General features: G+C 44.6%; 1 protein-coding gene across 1 annotated transcript in view; it reads left to right on the top strand.

Annotated features, from left to right (window-relative positions):
- Positions 1 to 2,462: 2,462 nt before the first annotated feature.
- SYT8 (synaptotagmin 8) overlaps positions 2,463 to 19,967 on the top strand; it is a 210,212-nt gene continuing 192,707 nt past the window's right edge. The window contains exon 1 of the mRNA XM_086957719.1: positions 2,463 to 2,675. The gene's annotated coding sequence lies outside the window, so the exon portion shown is untranslated. The remainder of the gene's footprint in view (positions 2,676 to 19,967) is intronic.

The raw sequence follows: 19,967 nt of genomic DNA, 5'->3' as shown, positions 1-19,967 counted from the left end.
GGAACACAGAAGTCACAGGAAGTACATCGAGTGTAGTTCGGGGAGACTGCTTCAAATTGTATTTGTGGATCGCTCCTTTTATACAGTTTCTACCCATAGGATAACATGATACACAATAGTTTACAACCTGGTTCCCACAAGTCGCTCTCAGAGGGGTCGCTTAGATCACTTTGAAACACACAAGATCCGGAACATAAGTGCGGAAACATTTGGCGGTTCCCAACTGTAAAAACCCATCTTCCCACCATTAGCAAATTCCAATCAGCAGTAAAGTAGATCGAAACAGGAACGAAGACAGGTGCAGAGGAAGACGGAAACAGTGGGGAGATCGGAAAGGGTGTAAAAGGGGAGTGTCGAGAAGCACGAGATACAGGCATCAAAGGGACGTGCCTAATGAGATGCACAACTGAGACAATAAGCCCGTGCGGCAAGATGAGCCTTGAGCGGCGCCATCTGCCTTACAATAGCATCCCCCTCGTCATAAAGACACTTTCAAAGAACATGTGTCTTCCGCAAATATCTTGGGAGTCCCAGGGTCGCGAAGCGGACAGCGTCCGTTCGCTGGCTACTTGAGGGCAAGAGACAAAATGGATGCCGTATCTAAGATGGAACCCGTGGGTACAGATGACAAACCCACATAACAAACGAACGGGTTAAGTTAGCACAGCGAAACTGCGCACACTTGCTAAACTCGTCATTTGCGGTTCATAGATACTAGACTCGACCATATTCGTGTGAGTCGAAAACACCACTTACAATTGTCACGGAACCTCACGGATGGTGTATGTAGCCCCAGGTACAACTTTGTCCACATCTTGGTTACTGGTATGAATATTTTCCCTTGCTGTCCATGTTTTTTTTTTTTACACAACATGTTTTTTTTAACTTTCTTTATTGATTTACAATAAAACAGTACAGTAGAAGTATTTATGCATAAACAGCCGGCACATTACCAGTACATTAAGCTTACAGTACTCCATGTCCGTTGGATCATGACAGTATGATACAGTAAGACACAATACGGTATCCTTTCGTAAACCTGTGTACAAATGACATTACATTAGGGCAGTAAATATGATATCAAATAACATCCAGTGCTAGTCATTCAGTTCACATTCTCAGCTTAACTATGCTGTGTTCTTGCTTTTACGATTGTTTCCAAATACATATATATCATGGCGAGTTGGGGATTTTTAGGATGGAATATGTGTCTTTAGGGGTAGCATAAACCACTGCCTGTGGCATAGTTACAAGCAGGACATTGGCACATTCCCTCACGGCCATGCTAGGGTGCAATTGCAAAAACCACAGTTGATGGACAGAATGCAGAACAATGTCATACATTCACCCCAGTACAGAGATCTGGGCCTAAATCCATCGTTTTTTTGCACTCCACACCACCCCAGTTCAGACATGGCCATATGCCAATCAGTCTGACCCTGTGCCTCATGGGAACAGTCCAGCCCGAACTGCCAAGCCATGCCTTCCCTGGACCGGAAACAAGCTTCCGAGAACCTGTTTCTGGCATTCCAGCCGTCTTCAGCCCGGCTTGCTTGAATCCAGTGGTGTGGAGTGCATGGGACTCACGTCTGAGCATACCCATCCCACTCGGGGTGACAATTGCAAAAACCACAGTTGATGGACAGAATGCAGAACAATGTCATACATTCACCCCAGTACAGAGATCTGGGCCTAAATCCATCCGGTCCTCGGAAGCTGCTTCACGCACTGTGAAGTGTTGCAGTGCGCTCGGCTGGAGTTGCATGACGCAAAACTTACTTACTTGACTTTTTTTTTGACAGTTGCGTCACGCTGACTTGGGCCTGTTTGGCGGCACCTATGTCAGTTCTACTGATGCGTTGTACTGTGGTCTGACAAGATGTTAATTTGACGTATCCTCTGGGAATTGTATTGCCGCAGTGTTGCCACAAGTTTTTTTTAAGCATCGCTGTGTTGCCCCAGCGATGCGTCACTTCTTGTAAATCTACTCCCCTACTCCCAGTACTCCCAATTTCGAGAAGCACCAATAGCTGCGATATCAGTAGTTCCAGAGGGTGGGGGGTTAATGAAGGTCTCCCACACAATTTGTAGTACAGCGTGCCCCAAAAATGCAGCAAATTCACGGATAACATGATTGTAACTTTACTCCCCAATTACGGACTAACAAATCTAAATTAGGCTTGACATCGCCTGCGTCAACTGCACTAATGTAATGTTTCCGCCTAGCGTTATTACCACGGATACAGAACCAACCAAACTAAGAGAGCCGTGACTTCCCCGGGGCGCGGTACTTTCCTCCCAAGTTTGTTCGGTGCCTCCGCACCGCCCGGGGATCGGTTTTGCCGCCGCCGCCGCCTGTTTGCTTCTCATAACCTAAAGACGTCGCCCACATTCCTGTGGGAGTTCCTTGCCTCTCTCGGTGACTGTGTCTGCAGGTGTGCAGTTTATACCCGAGGCGTGGCCTTCACAGGTGCCCCGTCCCCTCCGCCGAAAGTCGCCTTTCCTGTTCCCCAGCAGCGTCGACGGTTCCACCTGCCGGGCGAGGGGTCGAGCCGGAAATGCTGTATGGGGTCTTCACAGGGGATGTCGCGGGAAGGAGTTTCGGGGTGACGTGCGGCGCGTGCACCGTAGAAGGGAGCGTAGAGAGAGCCCCGTGAGCACCAGATTCGCAGCAGGTGAGTCCTGAGGAGAACTCATGCGTACATCCTTGTTCTGCGTCTGTGTGTGTGTGGCAGTATACACGGTGCTCTTCGCTTTATGTTCTGAAGAATTTCTGTTTATTTACTGTTGCTCTTCCTCACTGCAATTCTGAAAACGCTTACATAAATCATAGTCACGGCTGAATAGAGAACAGTGATTGCTGCTTAATTTGTGCCCGTGGTTGCAGGTGTTGGGGATGGTTTTTTTTTTAATCAGACTTTGTCCCAGAGCGAGAGAGACCGCAAATAGTGAACATGAGAAAGTGTGGAAAACAGATACAAAGAGGGAAGTCAGGTAAGAAAAAGAACCTGTAAGAGTGAAATTAAGAGATGGGAAGTGTGGAGTGGTGGAAGAAAGAAACATAGGGTAGAATAAAACCAGGCCGCTGGTGTTCTGCAGTTCCACTATTCAGCAGTGCCAGTGGTGGACTCCTAAGAAAATCTTTGTAACCCTGCACCCATTTTATAAATATTATCATTTAGAATTCAGTTCCGAAGTCATGTGTAACACCCTTTTCAAGTCTTCATCTTCTTGTCTTCTGGGACGACTTTTTGTGCTTTGAAAATTATAACAGTGGGCTAAAAAAGGAGCATGAAGTGCTGTTGGCTACATAGTTAAGAGTGTTTCAAATTGTGACACATGACAACGTGCGGCCATTTGACCTCCATCTGAGGAAACAGGAGAAAAGCGTGCTAACTGCACTATAACATACCACTTCCTGAAAAGTTCTGTGACTGGTTATTGCCAGCAAAAGTCTGGTTGTAACTACGTAGGATGCAGAAAAATGTTTGTGAAGATGTTAAGTAACATGGATATTTTGCAATATAGGTATTTGTAGTTATACATTTGCATTTTTGGTAAAATAGAGCACAACAATTGTAAACCTTTATATTTGCCACTCTTTTTAGTTCATTACCCATTCATAAATGAAATAAAAATATTTTTATTGAGTTTAAACAATATATTGTGGGTGCAGTCATACAAAAAGTCACTTAAGTCTGAGAAAAATTCCCTTTGGAATATTCTTATTCTCATACAATGTGCTCAATCATACCTCAATGTTGCACAACACTCAGAGACATACATAGGGTCAATACCATCAACACCAGAATGTCCACAGCTAGACAGGGATTATTTTCCATAAAGGAAAGAATTTATTTAGGTTGTTAGGCTTGTTCATATAAAATCATTAAAATTATGTTTTTCTAAAAATAGTACAACAATATACACATTATAAAACCAATTTTACTTAAAAAACCAAATCGCAAGAATAACAAGAAATTAATAGCAACCTCATACCAAAAGTGCCACCATTGTTGCGCGGCTTGCTCAGAACGATAACCTTACCCCCACCCCCCATTCCCCCTCTCCGGTACCTAGATTATGGACTGCTATTTTGTGTGCCACCCCTAATCCCCTCCAACCCCTCCACCCCCCACTAACCTCCTCCCGGCTAGGGTGTCTCTGTCTATGCATGGCTCAGTTCAGTTTATGTTCCCATCCGTCTCTGTTATGGTTGCTTACTTCTGAGTGTTGTGCTCCCCTTTTTGGGTGTGTCGCATTTATTCGTCTCTCGTGGGCCTGATATCATTTTTGGCTTCCATGTTCGTGGTGAATACATCCCATATCAAAGCGATAGGGCCTCGTCCAGTTTGTATCCTGTGCCCTGTAATTGCATCTGCTTCCGCTTTAGCCCGTGTCAGATCAGGTAAACACAAGTTTTCTTCTAGAGCTGAACTTGTCTTCCGGGACATGGCACGCAGCGCCTAAATAGAGCAAAGTCTATGAATTTACATAGCACTTGAAGTATGCCATGCTTTTCCCCGCTCGACTGCGCATTGAACACAATGAGCGGGTGCTCTTCTTCGATATGCCTGAGGTGGCCAGTGACTGGTTGGACACTTTATCTACGCCTAGAGACAATGAGGATCACACTGGTGGTGCTGAAGGTGGCCGACGGGAACAGGAGGAGTAGAGGCACCGGCGTATGCCTCCATTGATTGTACTGTGCTACGATGGTTTGTTCTCCTTCTCTGGGTCGATGACTTTTATAATTTGGACCCTGGGGCGGCGGGGTGTTCGGGACTTCTCCTCCTCCGGGGGTGTTTTTCCTTTTCATCTGTAGTTTAGTTCTTGGGGTAGGGCGACAGGCACACTGCTGAATGGGGTGCTTTCTTGGTTCCTCGCAGGGGTGGGGGGGGGGTTGTTGTTCTGGGGCTTGGGGGGAGGGGGGTTTGGGTTTTCCTTTTTTTGTTAATACTGCATTTGGGGCTACGTATTGTTGCATTTTCTGTGTTTCCTTCGTGGGGTTTTGTGGACCTGATTACTTACTTCCGGGATGGGGGGTAGGGGGCTACGGGTCTTGAGCTGGAATGTCAATGGCTTGGGGGACAAGATAAAGCGGGGAATTGTACTCCAGTATGTGAAACGTCATCCTCCCGACATCATACTCCTGCAGGAAACGCACCTGGTTGGGAATACGTTCCATGCTATGAATCGGAGGGGCTACAGGTTGGTGGCACACTCAGGGTTTACTTCGGGCTCCAGAGGAGCTGGTATTATGCTTCGTAGATCCCTTCCCTTGGAGATTGACGATACGATATTGGATGACAGGGGTCGATACGCTGCAATTGTTGGGAGGTGGGAGGGAGGAACTGTAGTTGTCCTCTCGGTCTATGCCCCCCTGGCCTGCAGGCTACCACATTTGTTGACTTGGGTAAATTGTTGCTGGGACTTCCTGAAGGGCTTCTAGTGATGGGAGGAGACTTTAACTCGGTGATGGATGGTTCGCTGGATCGACATCCTCCCAGGGTGCTCACACCATCCCAATCCGGTCTTAGTGGGTTACTGGATACGTTTGGTATGGTAGATTGTTGGCGGATGCTTCATCCGGGTCAGGCCCAATATACCTTTCACTCTGGGGCACATGGGAGCCTGGCTAGGCTTGATTATCTTCTTGTGCCCTGAATGATGGGGGCCGAATCGCCCCAGTTAATCCCTGGCATCTCCGGGCTCCGGAGACTAGAGCGGGGTTGGTTAAAGCCATAGACCTTTACTTTGCGGAGAATGTGGGATCTGTTTCGTCCTCGGTGTCCCTCTGGGAAGCTTTTAAATCTATGATACGGGGCCAGGCGCTATCGCTTATCGCTAGCTCTAAGAGGCGACACAATGAGGAGGTTGAGCGGCTGGAGGCCGAGGTGGTCATTCTAGAGAGAGATCTTGAAACTGGAGTCACGCAGGAGAAGTTGCATGTTCTGCAGTTAAAACAGTCTGACTATAAGGCCTTGGTCACGAATGCTGCGAAAGCCATGAGTCGGGAGCAAATGGGCCGTCTGTATGATGTGGGCGATAAAGCCGGGAAGTTGATAGCGTGGTTGGACAAACTAGAGAGATTGAGTCGTGTGGTGCCTGTGATTGAGCGAGTGGATGGGGTACGTGTGACGGATCCACTGGAGATAGTGGAGGAGTTTGCCTCCCACTTTCGAAAGGTGTATGCTCCGGTCTCGGACCGGCCAGAAGAGGACTCCCGTCTTTTGCTTCGGGATATCGCCTTGCCTTATCTGTCTGAATCTGATAGGGAGCTAATGGAGGCGGTTTTTTCCACTGATGAAGTAGCGCTCGCTATTCGCTCCATTCGCTCGGGTAAAGCTACGGGACCAAACGGCCTGCCCATCGAGCTGTACAAGTTGTGCCCAGACAAAATGGCGTTGTATCTTTGAGCAATGTTTTTGGAGTCTAGAGAGATAGGCCGGCTTCCCCGTGATCAACGACTTGCCTCCATTGTGGTGATTCCCAAGGAGGGTAAACCACGTGAGTTCTGTTCTTCATATAGGCCTATTTCGCTCTTAAATGTCGAACCCAAGGTTTTGGCGAAGGTGTTGGCCAACCGATTGATAACCGTGATAAGTGATCTGGTGCACCCGGACCAATCCGGTTTTGTTCCTGCCCGTAATACTGCGCTGAATCTACGTCGCCTTCATGGCGTGCTGGCGAGGGCGGATACATTGCGTGAGCCGGCCATTTTGGTCTCGTTAGATGCCACCATGGCGTTTGACACTGTGGAATGGCCGTACTTATGGGCGGCTTTGGCTAAGTTTGGCTTTGGGCCGGTGTTCATTGGTTGGGTCCGTTTGTTATATGAGGAACCCTTGGCCCAGGTGGTCGTTAACGGTAGAGTGTCAGCTCCCTTCGCTTTGGGTCGGGGTACGCGGCAGGGATGTCCCCTTTCCCCGTTGCTTTTTGCGCTGGCTCTGGAGCCTTTGGCAGCCTGGTTGAGATGGGAGCCATCCCTTAAAGGCATCAGGTGGGCCCCTGGTTTTGCGGATGATATTCTTCTTTACCTTACTTCCCCTCGGAAATCCTTGGGAGTACTGTTTGATGTCCTTAGCTCCTTTGGCAGGAACTCGGGACTAGTCATTAATTGGGCCAAGTCCTGTGTGTACTCGCTTACGGATGATGTCCCACTAGTAACACGTAATTCTCCGATACAGATCTCGTCCACAGGATTTAAGTATTTAGGCATCCACATTTCACGTGACCCGACGACTAGATACCGGCTCAATTTGCTTCCCCCGCTCGCTCGGCTACGAGCAGATGTGAAGTCGTGGAGCAGGCTGCCTCTGTCCCTGGTGGGTAGGGCAGCCTTATTCAAGATGATGTCTCTTCCCAGGTTTTTGTATGCTCTCCAGAACCCTTTAGACCTAGTGCCCTCCAGCTACTTTCATGAGATAGAAAGCTTGCAAAGGAAACTGGTGTGGGCCGGTCCTCCCCGGATTGCCTTGGCCAAGCTTACGCTACCATGGTACGATGGCGGAATTGCGTTACCGGATAGCCCAAGGTATTACTGGGCCTGACAACTGAGCCCGGTTAACCATGCGATGTACGGTCCGGCTGCTAATCCAGTCTTTGCTATGGATAAATGGTTGCTTCCGGGCGGAGACTACAATAGGGCACTTTATTCGAAATGGTCTGAAGTGGACCTGACCGGGCCTACAAAGGTCGCGGTATGGGTTTGGTACAACGCCACCGCTGCCACTGGTTGGTCGGATACCCTCACTCGGGCGACTCCACTCTATGCGTCTGAAAAGTTGGGTAAATTGTGGACGACTAAGGGGTTCGACAAATGGGACCTTATTGGAATTAGTGTGGTTGGTGATCTCTTGCGGAAGGACGAGATTAAATCTTTTGAGGAGCTGCGACGGAAATTTCAACTCGGCCCTCGCGAACACTTTCGTTATCTGCAAGTTCGACACGCCGTTTCTTCTGTGATGGTGCCTGGGACGTCCGCCCCGGACTCCTCGCCCCTGGAGGATAGAGTACTAGATGGGCATATCCCGGACAGTACGATTTCGCTAATATATAAGAAATTAATAAACCATCGGTTGGACCTTCTTTTACAGCTCCGCACGTCTTGGACCGGCGATGGAGTGGAGCTTGACGATGAGGACTGGCAGGTGGCGATATCCTCTCCAAAGGAGGTGGCGATCTCGGCTCGTCTGAGATTGGTGCAATTAAAAATCTTACACCGAGTGTACATGACGGGTCCTCGATTGTTGCGGATGGGGTTTGTTTCAGATGCTTTGTGTAAACGTGGCTGTGGTATGGTGGGTACATTCCTCCATATCATATGGGAATGTCCTGCGGTTGCATCATTCTGGACTCGTGTGCAAGGTGTTATGTCTGAGGTGACGGGTGTCTCGCTTCTGCTTGAGGCCCGGAGATGTCTGCTAAATGTATGGGAACCCAACAACTATAATGTTCCCCAAACGCAGTGGGCCACCTTGGGCAATATGATTGCTAAACATGACATTGCGCAATTGTGGGGGTCGGCAAAGCCACCGAGTCTGTCGGCCTGGTCTAGGAACATGGATTGGTGCATGTTCCGTGAAAAAACAGTATATATTGCCAGGGGCAGACCCAAAAAGTGGGGTAAAATATGGGGTCAGTGGAATCAATACCGTGGTGAGATTTGCACCCCTCCCTTTGAGCCGCCACCGGAGCGTCTCCAGTCCCCTTTTTTTCCCGCCCACAGACAACGCTCCTGATCATTGATATCAGGTATTGTTTCAATGTGCTCACATAAACTAGCTCGTTTATTTTCCGTGTAATTCTTATTCTCACAGCTGCCCCACTCCATTTTATGGCTTAACTAGGTTACCGTACCTGATAATTCTTTCCCTAAAAGCTGTTAAATCAAGAAACGGTGTTAGGTGACACGGCTGTGTTCTCTTGTATAGAGCGCGTGAAACACGGTGGTGGTGTGTTTAAGGAGAGCGTTTGGGCTCATTTTGTTATGTTGATAAACCATAATTCTACTCTTGACAGTTCCTGTGGGACAACGTACTAAATGCATAAACTTGGTTGAGTGCGAACCGAATCGTCCAAACCGTAGAATTATAACTATGCTTTAAATCTTACCTGCATGTAACGTTTGGGAAACAATTTAGCGTTTACTTCTGCCACCTGACTACAGCCGATCAGAACGGTCATTGTTTATAATTTTAAAGTCAAACCCATTAATGTGTATAGTCTCCTTTATTGATTGATAGGATTCAGAAACCATCTAATAGAACTGTTATTACACCATATGTATTTAATAATATAAATTGTATTAATTGAAGCAGACTATTACCATACTTGGTTCTCCATTTTTCAAACCTCTGTTGTTTTTTGACAACACAATTCTCAAATGTTTATTAAGCATGCACTACTTGGTCTGCTGTATTTCCCCACAGTTTTTATCCCATGCACAGTCAAATAATTTTATGTAGCTCTCCAGCCCAAACCCACAATGAATATACTGCACTATCATTTGTTTTTTCTCCAATTGAGAGTTTTCTTCCCTTTTGATTAATTCATGGCTGATTTGGCACCTTATGACGTAAATAGGAATGTCTTGGTCAATTGATCATATGTACCAATGTGTCAGATTCAATGCTCCTATTGATAAAATTTTATCTCACCCCACTTTTTGCACCATTGTATGAAGATCTAGAGAGTTTGTGATGTATTTTGCTATGGATTACGCCGTAAGTCACCACACATTGGTTCTATTCTTGACTATAGGTAGTCACAACTTTTTATTACTGAAAAAAACGGATAAACACAATTTTGTTTCCATGTCCCTACCCCTTCTGTGTTGGTTTCCACCTCACGGGTGTTCTCTTCAACCACATAGCGTAAATTTCCATTGCCGGTTTGTTTGACCCTTTAAACTTTAATTATATTTTGATTACTTTCTTCTAGCCCTGAAGAATCACAGCCATATGTTGTGACGAAACACGTGTCGGCTTGATTTATGTGCGCAGTGATTCCCAAGTCGGGAACACTGTGTTGAATAAAAACCCTTGAAAACTATACACTTGGTCCGGTCTATCCCTACAACCATTACGATTAGACAAACCAGTCTATTTATACTGTTGTGTGCTCTGGACTTTTGCCTAGTCTCCAGTCCCCTTAACATGACATTCCCTCTTTTCTAGGTTTTATTTGCGTATTGTTGCCTACTACCTGTTCCCTCTTTCATTCCATTCCGGTCATTCAGTTTGTTGACAATATATCATTGCAGAACGGTACCCCTCTCCAGAAGGATTCACCAAGATTGTTCCCTTTTTATTTTGAGCCCTTGCAGTAGTTTTCTTATGTTTGTTGGTTGGGGGGTTGTTTTTCAAAAAAGATAAAACCGAAACCTTCTCTTCTCCTTTACATGTACGTATGGCTGGACATGGTTTTCCACTTGCCGCCGGGCCCTATGGGTTGTCGGCTGAAGGGCTGTGTACTTTTCATCCTGTATTGCATTGGAACAGTTGCCAGCCGACCCACAGTGGCTGTATGTTTGCTTTTGTATCTTCATGTGTTTTTCAATAAAGGTTTTTTTTTTAAAAATTTAAAAAAAGAATTTACATAGCACTTTATATTTTTTAGGTCTTGGCACAAGGTCTAAGAGGCTTAGCTCTGGTGTGCAAGGGATTGAGCAGACTACTGTTTTGGAGAAAACTTCTAGCACTGTCCCCAATTTATGTGTGCTGTAGTGTGCTCTTTCTCATACCATGTGGTAGAAGCCCGCATCTCTGTCGACATCAGTTAGCCAGTGGATGTCCCCCCCAACCATCTTGTGCATGCTGTGTGGTGTGAGGGCATTACCCCTTTATTTGTACTCCTTACCCCAATCCTTATGTAACTGAGTGCTGACTCTGAAACAGATAAGCCTTTATTTACTAACTAGGAAGACTTGGTGCTTGCGCCCTTTTTGCCTTTCTATAACATTAGTCACACCTGCAAAATCCATAACAACCCAACCTTGCAAAGCCTCAATCCCTCTGAGGTAAACTTTTACTTTCTGTTCTGTGCCCTTCACCCTACCTTTCCCAATCCTCCCCCCCCTACATTCTGCCCTGTTAGTATCTCCCTCCTTAGAACCCTGTAGTGAAGCTTGTCGTAGAATGTTCATGACTACTCAAAACTATGGCTTTGCCCTCTTTTTGTTTCTCTTTTGTCCATGGGCTCCAGGAGGTCTGTTGTTACAGGCTTACAGTCTGCTTTTTAGGGGGTGCCCTGCTTCGTTATCTGGCATTGTCACAGCATGTAGGTCCTCTGTTGGTTGGGTGCCAACTGTTGGCAGTATTTCTGATAGTCTGTCATGTTAGAAATAAAGCGCCTAATACCGGGCCGGGGATGGTGGTGTCCTCAAGAATAGACGAGAAAATCTGTTCATAAAGATAAGATTCAAAACAGCATTTCAGTTGAGAATAGGAATTAGCCACGACACAAAAAGGTAATGGGACACGTAATTTAGAAACCATGAAGGTTTATTAAATATGAAAGTGCAATACAGAAGACAAACAGTATATAAAGCCTTTCCTGGCGCATGCTCAGCCAGTCTCGACCACGCCCAAGTTTTCATTTATAAAAAAATCTTCCATCTTCCGAATTTCATCCACCTGGGCAAGACTACGGAGCTAGGCCTCCAAAGACAATCTATTTTCTGTGAGGCTGATACCCTGAAATACTTTATAAGGATACTAAAAGCCGCAGACAACACCCTAAAAACCCGGTTAAAAGAAACTCTTGCCAGCTCTGGGAATCCATGGAATCATCAAATTATAAAGGCCATAAGAACGCTAGACATCGACAACTCATTACTAACCGCAGACACTATTCCATGCACAGTCTGGAAAAGGGTTATCAATAAGCAGGTCAGACAAATTTCCTACCGGATGGACATCCAGGTTCTAAAATCAGCAGCTATCCTGCTTTCCTTGAATAACTCATACCTCCCTGGGGTACCTCAATCTTACCTCCTGGAAAGTCTGAACACAGTGGCCCGGAAGAATATAATATTCATGCGTCTCTTAGGTCTGCGCTCCACTGCCTTCAACCGATGGGCTCCAACAAGTGAGGAGGGGGCCTGCAAACTGTGCAATTACAAGTCTGAATCATGGTTGCATCTTCTGTGCTGTTGTCTTGTCCTTGACGCTCCCAGAAGACTTCTTTTAAAACCCTTATATTTAAAATGGGGCATCAGAACATGTTGGGAGGCATCAGCCCTTTGCTTTACTTCCTTAGACATTCAAGTGCTTGCAAGGTCTGGAAAATATGTGAGACTCCTGGACAATCTCTTTTTAGCCTCTCTTGCCCCTGCCCTTCCAGTTCCTCCCCCAAAAAAACTTATCACTGACTTTTTTCGCCCCCCTGTACTAGTATTCCTGTACTAATTTATTTTATTCTTGGCTCTGGAAACCTGTTACATGATTATAATGGTAACTACAAGACTGCCTTGTTAGTTATATGTATATGAAGTTAAATGTGATGGTTTTCCTAGTTTTTGCTTTTAACGTGGTAACTGCACTATGATGACACTCTATTGCAATGGTTTTAATTAACTGTGCTAATTTAATAAAACCAAACCAATAGAGTTGTATCATTTTTCAATCACAAGCATAAAGATCAGAAATCAATTAGAAAGGATGCAACATAAGCAAAATCTGAAACCTATTCTTAATCCAGAAAATGAAGCAAATCAATAGAAAATGATACATCATGTCTAGAAAGAGGCATAAGGCTCTGGTTAGTCCCTGTTAAGTTCCAGAAAAAAGCATCCATTTAAAATAAAATTCACAATAGAAAGCAATTGAAATCGCACAGTGAGCATAGGGTGAACAAAAGTAACAAAACATTATTGAATCATAACACAGCATTATAACACTTCATATAACTCCACCAGCCTAACACTCTCCCCCAAAATGCAGTCCTGCCAAGTATCACGCATCTGCCGTGACGCTAACGCATTTCAATGTGGTGATCCGCATCACCGCACTGAAAAGCATTGTCACGCATTTGCGTAGCTTCCCTAAGCACTGCCTAAACTATATCATGCAGTTAAAGTGTGGCAGCTGGCAGTGGCAGCACTCTCTACCTGGGCTGCGTGCGCTGTTCCTGCTGCAGGCTTGGGTCTTGGAGCAGAGTTGATGCTGCTGTTAGTCTCGCAGCGCAATGCAACAATGTTACATTTTGATTTCCGCATCGCGGCTCACACAGCCCGACGTCGCTGTAGTGCCCAGGCCAGTCCGATACATTAATTAGTATGGCGCCGAACGGAGGGGGGGGGTGGTGTCACGTCCTGCTTGAGAAGGCAGGAGTTTGATTTGGGAGGAAGCAGCCTCGGCTGGCTACTGGTGTGCTGGCGCCGCCACAATCTTAGCTTTTGCAGCACTGCCCGGGCCGCTATCGCATGAGTCCCACAGTGAAATAAAATGTATTATTCATCCCAAGGCTCAGCTTCACGTAATCGTCAGTGACCGGCAGTTGCAGTGGCCGCCGAGGAAAACCCATCACTGATTGGAGCAGCAGACTTTAGGACAGCCGGCACCTGGACTAAGGAGGCGGGCGGTAAACCTGAACTGCCACGGTGACTTGCAGTTCGCTTGCTTAGGAGAGTTGCTGCCTACAAAGGAGTCAAAGTAAGTACCAGCCACCAGAGTGTGTGCGTACTTATTCGACCCAGCGAAAACAGTACTTGCTGAATATTTAACTAAACACTAATTTGTTCATAAGCAAGCCAAATACGTGACGATCATGATTTACATCCTAAATGACAAGAAAATTCATGCAAACAAAATACCATAAGTCTGCCTTTGTGCTTGGATGTGTTTTTTCAATGATTGGCGGGTTTTGTGTTTGTAAGTGTCAGACACGTGAAAGATTGCGAGAATGTTCTTCTGTACATTCGTCATGTAACGTTTCATGCCCCCTCGCTATGGTTCTATCACAAAGTACCTCCTGTGATATACGGATCCTTAATTTCTTGGATGTTTTTTCTCACTGCGCACCCTGCTGAGATGGTGGCGAGTGTGTTATTCAAGGCACAAATGGATATCAAGTACAACCGATAACAAACAGCAGTTCATGTTCTTCAATAGTTTAGAGCCAGTTTGTCGCAAGTGAAACTACTGTCACCAAAATGTTACATGCTTTTCTTTGGCTAAAGCGCCATTCTGGCTGGAAAGTTAACTTGGCAACTGTGGTCTAAACTGCAGAGACGGGTAAAAGTAAAGTCCTGTGCCAGTAACTTTTTTTTGTAATAAAAAATGAGGAAATCCTAATTCAAAAATGAATCCCTGCGTGTGTGCCATCAGGACTGAGCACAATGTTTACCACAGAGCTGGCTCGTCACCTTCCTCAAAAATATGTGTTCTGAAAGTCAGGTTAGTGACACTATACTATTAGCCTATAGCTGTGGCCTAAAAGAGTGCCTCCCCGCTTTCTAATGCAGCCTGCATACAGCTTGTGGTTGGCGTCAATCGAGTGACTCTGCAGCTGATTATAATAAATCATGAACGCCTTCTAGACTGCTTTATCTATTTTTTGCAATTTTAGATGCAGTCTGATAAATTCGTTAAATGTCACTCATAATTTCACTGAAATTATGAAAGTGTCACACATAGCAATCTGAAACCTTGGCAGCTATGGAAATGAATAATAAAGAGTCTCCTTCTGGCTCAATATCATTTGAAGTGTAAGCACAAATCTAGTTAAATACACAATAGCAGCCTTATGGGTGAATAAGCCTGCAGTGAATAAACAGGAAGAGACAGTGGAAAGCAACAATTTAACTAAATCATTTTGTCCGAGGATCTTCAGGAACAGCATGTCAACAAAAAACATCAGTGCACATTTTACTGCATGTGGTGTCATTGAGAAGTAAAAACAGGATTTATTTCTGAATCCAAAATAAAGTGGAAGCCTAGTTCTGCCATACAATAAGAAAACACAGTTCTGTACATCAAAGCATTGTCATTTCAATTGCCAAATGTTCATGTTACTAAGTAAATATTATTCAAACTAAAAATAGCACTAACACTGAGGAAGGGTTGTTTGCTTACTGCATACAAACCTAAGTGCTGGGACAAGGGAAATTGGGAAATGTCCTGATTACTTGTGATCTTCATTATCCAGCGTTTTTTAATCAATTAACTGAGCAGTGTATCACCTGATATTTAATGCTAATGCAAGAAAGGCACCAACGTGGTTTTTGATATTTAATGCACTAGTACCAACCTTAACTGAGGCCACGTGTATCTTTTTTATGTATCTGAATGCATGGACACAACTAGAAAAAAATGAGTGTGGGGGGGTGTGGAGGTACTAATATTTCACACAGTGGGGATTGAAGGGTGGCATCCTCAGAACCTACGTCAAAATTACTTATGGGGGCTTGCTTTACTGATCTGATACAATATATGGGAATTAGTGCATTTTAGAACCTGGTGGAGTAGTACCATTGGTCTCAGACTCAACCACTTTTTCTGTTGTTGTATGTTTTTTTTCTCAAAACTATTTTAGCAAAACGAATTACAAATGTTGTATTATAATGCATATTGACTAGTAGTCATGGAAGGATGTAGCATTTCTGTTTTTATTTTCTGGGAGCAGGGTAAGTAACAGCAAAAGTGGAAAGCATATTGGGGCAGTTGCATTTCTCACCACAAGAGGACTTAAAACACTTTTACAAGATATTTGAGCATCCTAACTGCAATCATGTTTTGGGAAAATGCAATCAAAAGGCCCTGGTTAAGCATATTTCTGTTGGTATTGTTCTGAAAATGGCACATCCACTAGCACTCATTACATTTACGTTATTTTCAGAATACAATGTTAGTACATGAAACCTCTCTTTTAAAGTTAGGAGGATGCCACCTGTCAAGGTGCTATAACACAGTACATAAAACAACTAGTTTGAACTTAGGGTAGGATGCCGTCAGACAAGGCTCTCTTAAGTAACAGAATGTTGAATCTCTACTCGCATGTTTCTACGTGGTAACCCTTTGTTTCAGCTCACATCAAATATTCTTGGCTGTGATCAATGTAGGCACTGTAGAAACCTGAAAACCTGCCCAATTTGGAAATATGACTAAAATCCCTGATCATGAATCAGAAAAGAGATCAAAGACGTATTAGCTCTTGTAGAAAGAATAGTAAATGCATGAGCCTGGATACTACTAGCAGGACTCGTGGGGCTAAATCAGAAATAGAATTGAAAAAGATTTTGAACATATATGAGTAATCATAATGTGAGGGACTGAATGAAATGCAGACATAACCTGGTCTGCCATGTTGCAGCACCCATGGAAGTGGCCAAAATAGATTGGTATGTCATTAGTAATCCTAACCTTTGATTTTCAGAGGGGAGCACAGACTTCTGATCAGAAAGAGAGTACTCCAAGAAGAACATACCTAGAAATAACTAGAAATGAGCGGTTCCGGTCACACTGGACTTTATTTACTATATTCAGATTTTCAGGAGGAATAATCCTCCACTATAGTACAAGTGGTTCAGTGTGTCCAGAACAGAAAATACTGGATCCAGAAATGCCAAACCTGGCTTTACTGGGATAAGTCCTAGAGCCAAAAGAACTGTGGCTGGTGAATAGCAGAAGATGTAGGCAAATGAACATTCTATAGATGGCCAACGTTTCATACTGAAAGTATCGAACTTCGGTGAACAAAGAGCTGTAGACTAAAAAGCCATGACTTATGTAGTTGTCTCACATGGTATGGACTTACGTGGCAGCTACGCCTGGACGTCTTCCCTAGAGTCAGTGTAAGTCACCACCCACCCAACCATACCACTCCTTCCTCCTTTGATCACTCTCCTTCAGGAATACAAAGCCCAAAAATGAATAGTTCGCACTTGTCTTTCTCTCATGATGATCCAGACTGGGGTATCTGGCTAAGAGAGGAGGAGATGGATCTTCATCAGTAGGATGTTTATTTTCTTAATATGGAGGGTACACTCAGTTTTACAACATGTACCTGACGTCTGGTAACACACTCAACAAATCTGACTTAGGGCCTCATCATAATTACAGCGGTCCACAGGACTTCCATACTCACTGTGGCAATCCGACTACGCCACACTGGCGGTCTGCCTGCCGTATTAGGAGTGTGGCAGTCGGACCGATGCATCTGCCGAGATCCAGGATCCTGCGACAGTGGTGCAGTGATCAGAGGCACGAAAATGCCGGTGGTGGTGCTGCAGCACCGCTGAGCATATTCGGAGTTGCCTGTCCACTGCTACTTTCATAGCGTTTAGCCCACCATGAAAAGGGTGGTGGAGATCCAATTAAGCGGGCCCTAACAGGGCCCCCTGTTGCTCCAGGGCCTGGGGGTGCATGCAGCGAGGCACATGTTGTGCTTCCCCTGCAATTGCACACCATTCCTGCACATTGCGGCATGCACGACATGGCGCATGCCACAGTGTGCAGTAACGTGCTGCAGACACTGTCACAGTGGTGGTCTGCTTGTTAGGCTCTCCTATAAGCCTAACAGACCACAGTTGTGAAAATGCAGCAGCGCAGCCTGCCCGCCCTGTATTACACGTATAATCCGGCGTGCAGGCGCACTACCGGCTTGGTGATACTTCGGCCAGCGTGGTAGTGGCAGGCCAACAGGAGGACTGTCAGACTCGTAATCAGGTCCATAATCTGTACATGCATATGATAATAGTGCAACCTGCCAGAGCCTATATTTCTCATGTACACCGATTATTTCACCAAGTTACCGAAGCATAGTGACTAAACACAGACTTTAACTTCAACAATTGCCCATATGGGACCAGCAGCTCAGTGTGTTCACATGCCCCACTTCTGGTATAGGAGGGGTTCCAGGCAGCAAAGGAGTAACAATTTGTCTCATTATTGATCCCCCGTAGAGCTAGACTTCAAATACTGCACAATATTTCATAAGATAGAACCCTTCTTTTTCAAAATCTTGACTGTCCCAGAAACAGCCTAGATTATTCTGCACAAGTGATTATCAATCCAATGTAATTCCAACAAGTGATTTTCACATTTGCTGTGACCCATACATGCTCACATTAAATACATTTTAATTTTCACTGAAACAATAATTGTCTGCCTTGAAAAAGTCCTAGGTCAAAAGGGGCAAAACTCATGTCAGCTGAAGCATAACACATGATGGATTTGTTCAACTTACTTTGTTAATCACTCTGGATGTCAATATATAATTACTAATACCTTATGATCACAGTGTGCAACATAACAGTAAAAATCATTTAAAGAGCACAGCAATTTCTGTTTAAAAGAAGAAATAAAAAATAAAGTGATAGAAGCATCAAATAAGTGAGCCAATGATTTGTAAGCAAGTATTATCCTCAAAAAGTTAAGAGAAATCATCACTGAATATAGCTACATGGCAAACTTACACTGGATAATGGTAAGCGCAGAATGATCAATAATGCAAGAAAAATTAACAATTAAAAAGAATCTTTGGGGTAGAGATTTCCTTCATGCTAACCGAAACACTAAGAAATTGGCATGCCAGTACTGAAAACATTCCCAGGGCTCTCACAAAGCACGTCTACCCTGATTGCCACCATGAACCACAGCTCAACTATTGAGACGTCCCCAGGCTCTCACTATGCCCATGCCCTGTCTTGCATCACAGACCGATATTTCAGCAGTGAGATATTGGATTCACAATATTCAGATCTAATAGTTCAATTACAGTTGAGGAAGAAAGCTTTAAAATAACTTAATATGGGCATAGGAAGAGAACTAAGGGGTACCTGCTTTTATTCAAACACACTTATCGTATAAATAAACCTTCTAGTTTTCAAGCTGAAATCCCCACCTGACCACATTGTCCAAACCTTGCATATACGTACTTAATAATCCAAATTCTAATCTTTGGGCGTGTGCAGCTACCAAGAAGATGAAGTTGTACAATGTCCGCACAAATTGGCCTTCCAATTTCTCTAAAAAATCCCACTTTCTGATGTCAATTGTCTATATAGTATATAATAGAGTTGGAGGAATATGTACCTGGTATACAGATACATGTATAAAATGTCTATGATCCAGTGCCTTATAGAATGCTCTTGGCTTAGACTGTTAGCATGCGGCCTGGCCTTAGTGGAGCATGCGGCCTGGCCTTAGTGGAACTGTGACATATGTGATCTTTCTCATTCAGGCTGCTGGACATCATTTTCTCAGGTAGGAATATGATTTAATTACCTCCAGCTTCTCCTTTCCAAGGAACTAGCAATCATTGTAAAACTTCCTAGGTATTTTCCCCTTAAAAATCAAGATTATTGGATGCATTCATTTCCAAAACATGAGGATGAACAAGCTGCTGTAATGAAGACAACATATTCTTGTATAGTCTTCATTGCTTTTGCCCAGATGTAGAGGTTAGGTCGAAATACATAGGAAGAACAGTATAGGGGCAAACAGATCACCCTGTTTTAGACCATTCTTTGTAGGGATGAGAGAAGACAAACAATGATCACCACCCAAAAGCACCTGATACCAAATAGAGGACTTTAACACAATTAATTGGATCAAATTATCAGGCATACCTAAACTATGGATTTTTTTACAAAGGGTTGGACGATCCACTCTATCAAACGTCGTGGAAAAGGCTATAAAGACAGCATATACATGGGGGCCATGAACAGAACATACTGTCCCATGATTAATTGCGACATAATTATGTTATCAAACGTGAAATGTTTTCCTAAAGCCTGCTTCTTCGACTCTCTTTAAAGGAAAACATGGCGGCCGCGAGCTAGAGCGGCGCGCTCGTCTTTGATGGAGCTCCTGGAGATATGCCCGGGTGTGTGATCTAGCAGGGTTGGTTTTCTTCGTTCGTGTGTCCTCGTCCGACTGTGACTGAGAAGTGGTTCGGCGGGAAAAAACTGTGAGTAATTTGCGATTCTCACATCGGAGGGAGAGTGAGAAGGGAGAAGT

Source organism: Lissotriton vulgaris, chromosome 2_1, assembly GCF_964263255.1.
Source record: "Lissotriton vulgaris chromosome 2_1, aLisVul1.2, whole genome shotgun sequence".
In the NCBI taxonomy this organism is placed as follows: domain Eukaryota; kingdom Metazoa; phylum Chordata; class Amphibia; order Caudata; family Salamandridae; genus Lissotriton; species Lissotriton vulgaris.
Note: the sequence above shows the minus strand (reverse complement) of the source record. Positions and strands in the feature narration are given on the sequence as shown.